The sequence below is a fragment of the Salmo salar genome, chromosome 02 (assembly GCF_965601325.2).
Source record: "Salmo salar chromosome 02, fSalSal1, whole genome shotgun sequence".
Classification (NCBI taxonomy): domain Eukaryota; kingdom Metazoa; phylum Chordata; class Actinopteri; order Salmoniformes; family Salmonidae; genus Salmo; species Salmo salar.
Window position 1 is genome coordinate 49,331,508 of NC_138292.1, and position 6,298 is coordinate 49,337,805.

A 6,298-nucleotide genomic window follows, 5' to 3' on the forward strand; every position below is an offset into this window, starting at 1 on the left:
CACATGTATAAACATTCACAACTCAACCTCACATTCTCCCTGGCATTCTCATAGCCTGAGAGTGATGATCAGTCCCAGACCATCACATACACACATAAACACACACATTGTCTGGAGTGTGCTGAGGAAGGAGGTGCCACTCTATGACACATACACACACTAGGGAATGCTCGACAGAAGTGCTACTCTGTAACTGTAGAAAAAGCCCATGGAGTTGGTGGAAGAATCCTTTAATTCATGGCCACTTGCTCAGCTGGGCCAGGGGCGCTTTAATTAGGTCAGGTCGAAATGTCCGACAGATCTCAACTCCGTAAAAGGAGGAAATCGCCATCGCCCGATCTCGCTGCTTTCTCTCCCTTAACTCCATCTAATCCAGAAGTTCTGTGTGTCCATGAATCCACGTAAGTCTCCGAATATGTTACCTTTCATCTGAACTATCTGTTTGCGATCGAGAGAGTGGGCCAGCTATTGTTTATAGTTATTACCGCGGAGAGTGGCTTGGAGAGCACGCTTCAAACCTATTGTGTAATGTGAATGGGCAATGATCAAGGCCCTACGGATCATCACAGGCCAATTATGCCACCGATATATGGTTAATATGTAATGAAATTACATGTACATATGAAGACACTTGAAAGGGTGAAATATGAAACGTCATTGTTTGCTGAACTGATCGATTCTGATATCAAACTAATGGGGATTATAGATTGAATAACCGATCACTGTTTGTATTATTCTTCTCATGATTATGATAAATAGTTACGAGCCTAAGTGACTCAAGGATGATTCCTATTGACTTCTTAATGAACTGGATTGCTGAATTCCCTAATTATGTTAATAATGAATGATTGTTATGATTTGATCTTTGTGATTATGAATTTGATTGGATACATGTTATGAATTTGATTGGATACCTGTTATTCTGTTTCCTTTGTTATGCAGCACAGACTACTCAGTAAATATACCACTTTATGATTAAATGAATTCCTGCCTCAGTCTCACCCATTCCTCTGTCACCTGACCCGTGTTCACCTGTTCACCTTCACTGTCAGTCATCCTACCTGTCCAGCTACCCACACAGATTCCACTAATCTTTCAATGGTCCTTCGAGCCGGATGATGACTGAACCAAAGACAGGTGAAAAGGAAATGGAGAAGGAAGAATTGTCTCCACTGGAAGGAAGAAGAGCGGAGGAAAGAGCAGCTGAGGGAAAGGTATTGGAACAAATAAAAGATCCAGGAGCTAAGACTAAAGCAACAAAGAAGGTTTCATCCTCAACCACCAGCAGCACCAGGTTATTTTAAGGATTATGTGGTCGAGTTTCCCCACACCAAAGGGCAAGCCCACCAGAGCTCAAAGTGGGGATGGATCAACTGTACATTTCAGCCATCAACCATCCCCTCCGAGCCAAGGACCGGAAACTGCTTTGGGACGGGATAGTGGTCTACAGGAAGAACCTATGGAGGAGGTAACTCCAACCGCACTGGTCGACCAGCTTCCTGAAGCAGGCTCCGCTCACCCCTTAACTAAAGGGAAATCGTCAAGGCACTCTAGACAGAGTGAGAGTTTGACCAGTGGATACCCCTTTGGAAGTGGCCATGGTAGCCGCCATTCACTAGCCCTCAGCGATTCACAGACCGCTGTCCTACGAGAGAGGATGAAACTACTAGCTTTGGAGGAAATTGAGCGTCAGATTGAGGAGGAACGACAGGCTGATGAACGATGTCACCTATTGGATGTGCAGGCCCGTAGAGCTCTACAGAAACGGGAATTCATTGCCAAGGACCTGGCACAGCAGCAACGGCACCGCCAAGCAAGAAGGGAATTGGAGGAGGCACGAATGGTCTCATCCTTCCTGGAGAGGAATGAACAGGGAGTTGACCTGACCACCCCTCCACATGGACCTGACCTGTTTGCCTTTCTTTCCCAATCTGCTCCTCTGGTATAGCATGGCACACAGTCCGCGGAGGCTCCAAGGTCAACACGGAGCCCAGGCCGCTCCGCCAACGCCCTCTATGCCAGTGACACAAGTTAGCATTCCTCCTTCATCTAGACAAAGCATCACTCCTTCGCCTTTCCGCCAATTACCAACCATGGCAAATCGTTCCTCTCATCCATGGCCTGGGCCAGGCCAGTCATCAAACATCAGGTGGGAAGGCTCTCATCCAATTGTGGCTGCCACCAATGGAGGGTCTGGGACAGTAGGGGACAGGCCCAATGAGGCCACAGTGAGCTCATCAGCAGTCCCAGGTTTATCCTTCATGCAACCAGAAGAGGGAGCCAACATTATGAAACTGCTAGTAGCCTCAGCCTAAGTACTGGATACTTGGAGGACGAGGAGCCATTCGTAAGCATCAATATGCCTGTGTGGAATGGCAGAGATGGCGGGCCGGAGCCAATGTGCCCAAAATGGCAGATTTACCCCCTGCTCGCTTGCGCCTCCTCAAACCACCCTTCTGGTCAACAGGAGTAGATTGCTTTGGCCCCTTGACGATCAAGCTAAGTCGTCGAGTGGAAAAGCGCTGGGGCATTCTATTCAAGTGTTTGACAACTAGATGTGTCCACCTGGAGCTACTGGAGAGTTTGGATACTGAAGCCTTCCTCATGGCCCTGCGGCGGATTATCTCCCGACGGGGGAAACTCTACGAGATCCTGGCTGACAGGGGCACAAACTTCAAGGCAGGAGAAACCAGGTTGGAGGAAGCCTTCCAAGCCATGCCTCCAGGATCAGCTGATGGACCAACAAATCTCATTCAAATGTAACCCTCCAGGAGCTCCTCATTTTGGAGGAACATGGGAGCAAGAGATCAAATCTGTAAAGACGGCCTTACGAGTCGTCCTGGGGGACCAAACTGTCACTGAAACGGTCTTGCGGACCGTCCTGATAGAGGTGGAAGAGATACTGAACTTCAAACCCTTGGGATATCTCTCTACAGACATCGCTGACCCCGATCCGGTTACACCGAATATGCTCTTGATGGGACGCCGAGATGCATCACTTCCTCAAGTCATGTATGCTGATACCAACCTCATTGGCAGACGCCGGTGGCGACACAGCCAGATCTTGGCTGACCATTTCTGGGCCTGATTCATTCGGGATTACCTACCAAGCCTACAGCACAGAGGGAAATGGTGGAGAGAAATGGCCAGTCTGGAAACTGGCCAAGTAGTAATGATTGTGGACCCTCAGCTGCCACAAGCCTTCTGGCCGGTGGGCCGTATCACTAAGATCATGCCTGAGACCGATGGTCATGTTAGATCAGTGGAGATCCAGGTAAAGAACCGGACATATATCCGGCCAGTCGCCCGACTAATTCCTCTCACTGAGATGACAGAGGACGGGGAGCAATGAGCCTTTTTGAGGTGTGTGGAATTTAACAGTAACCCTTTCACAGACAAGAGCACATCGACAACACACTCTTCATGAATGATGGTACTTTGCCCAGTACTCTAAACCTAAATCTGTCAATGTGCCCTTGAGCAAGGCACTTAACCCTAATTTGCTCCAGGGTTGGCATACTACTGTGGCTGATCCTGTAAAACAACACATTTCACTGCACCTATTCAGTGAATGTGACAATAAAACATCTTCTAGATTTGTATACCAGACGAGCTAAATCACTTCTATGCTCACTTGAGGTAAGTAACACTGAAATATGCATGAGAGCATCAGCTGTTCCGGACGACAGTGATCACACTCTCCGTAGCCGATGTGAGTAAGACCTATAAACAGGTCAACATTCACAAGGCCGCATGGCCAGATGGATTACCAGGATGTGTACTCCGAGCATGCGCTGACCAACTGGCAAGTGATTTCACTGACATTTTCAACCTGTCCCTGACTGCGTCTGTAATACCAACATGTTTCAAGCAGACCACCATAGTCCCTGTGCCCAAGAACACTAAGGTAACCTGCCTAAATGATTACTGACCTGTAGGCTCACGTCTGTAGCCATGAAATGTTTTGAAAGGCTGGTCATGGCTCACATCAACACCATTATCCCAGAAATCCTAGACCCACTCCAATTTGCATACCGCCCCAACAGATCCACAGATGATGAAATCTCTATTGCACTCCACACTGCCCTTTCACACCTGGACAAAAGGAACATGTATGTGATAACACTATTAATTGACTACAGCTCAGCGTTCAACACCATAGTGCCCTCAAAGCTCATCACTAAGCTAAGGACCTTGGGACTAAACACCTCCCTCTGCAACTGGATCCTGGACTTCCTGACGGGCCCTCCCCAGGTGGTAAGGGTAGGAAACAACACATCCGCCACGCTGATCCTCAACACGGGGGCCCCTCAGGGGTGCGTGCTCAGTCCCCTCCTGTAGATTTGACTGCTGTAGATTTGACTGCATGGCCTGGCACGACTCCAACACCATCATTAAGGTTGCTGATGACACAACAGTGGTAGGCCTGATCACCGACAACGACAATACAGCCTATAGGGAGGAGGTCAGAGACCTGACCGTGTGATGCAACGACAGCAACCTCTCCCTCAACGTGATCAAGACAAAAGAGATGATTGCGGACTACAGGAAAAGGAGAACACCCCCATTGTCATCGACGGGGCTGTAGTGGAGCAGGGTGAGAGCTTCAAGTTCCTTGGCGTCCACATCACCAACAAACTAACATGGTCCAAGCACACCAAGACAGTCGTGAAGAGGGCACGACCAAACCTATTCCCCCAGGAGACTGAAAAGATTTGGCATGGGTCCTCAGATCCTCAAAAGGTTCTACAGCTGCACCATCGAGAGCATCCTGACGGGTTGCATCACTGCCGGGTATGGCAACTGCTCGGCCTCCGACCACAAGGCACTACACAGGATAGTGCTTACGGCCCAGTACATCACTGGGACCAATCATCCTGCCATCCAGGACCTCTATACCAGGCGGTGTCAGAGGAAGGCCGTAAAAATTGTCAAAGACTCCAGCCAACCTAGTCATAGACTGTTCTCTCTGCTACCTCACAGCAAGTGGTACCGGAGCGCCAAGTCTAGGTCCAAGAGGCTTCTAAACAGCTTCTACCCCCAAGCCATAAGATTCCTAAACATCTAATCAAATGGCTAACCAGACTATTTACACTGCCCCCCTCCTTTACGCTGCTGCTACTCTCTGTTATCATCTATGTATAGTCACTTTAACAACTCTACCTACATGTACATATTACCTCGACTAACCGGTTCCCCCGCACATTGACTCTGTACCGGTACCCCCTCTATATAACCTCGCTATTGTTATTTTACTGCTGCTCTTTAATTATTTGTTACTTTTATTTCTCTTTTTGTTGTATTTTTCTTAAAACTGCATTGATGGTTAAGGGCTTGTATTCGACGCATGTGACAAATAACATTTGATTTGATTATAATGGCAGTCGGGATACGTACAGTCTGCCATTATTTTTCCAATGTTAGCACCATCTGTGTCTGTGCCTACATCCCCAATTGATATGAGAAGAGGCATCTATCTAGGAGGTCCATACTAAATATCAATCTTAAACGGCCATTTTTAATATCAGGGAACTATAGCAGAAAAACCTGGAAGGATTTTGACCTTTCACTAAGGACAAAAGGTCTCGGAGGAGAGATGGAAAGAATTGTCCCTGTCCTCTCAAAGCCACTATACTGTATATACATAAGGGAAGACGCAGGAGTTTTTGTCGCTTTGGAAGACATGCAGGGCCTTCCCATCCCAGAGAACAGACACAGGGCCAGTTGTGCAGAAACACAGATTTAATATTGCTTCCTCACCCCTCCTAACTTTGTTTTTTTTGGCCACCTGTAAAAGCTGGAGTATAATTTTTTAAGGGATCTAGGGAAGGGGATTTGGATACACTGGTGCCATCTCCTGGCCAGAAAGGAACTTAAAAACAAATACAGTAGCCTAGATGTCCTATTTATACTGTATTTATACTGAACAAAAATATAAATGCAACATTTAAAGTGTTGGTTTCATGAGATGAAATAAATGATCCCAGAATTTTTCCATACGCACAAAAAGCTTATTTCTCTCAAATGTTGTGCAGAAATTTGGTTACATCCCTGTTAACATTTCTCCCTTGCCAAGATAATCCACCACTTCACAGGTGTGGCCTATCAAGAAGCTGATTAAACAGCATGGTCATTACACGGGAGCACTTTGTGCTGAGGACAATTAAAGGCCACTCTAAAATGTGCAGTTGTCACAACACAATGCCACAGATGTCTCAAGTTTTGAAGGAGCGTGCAATTGGCATGCTGACTGCAGGAATATCCACCAGAGCTGTTGCCAGAGAATTTAATGTTCAGT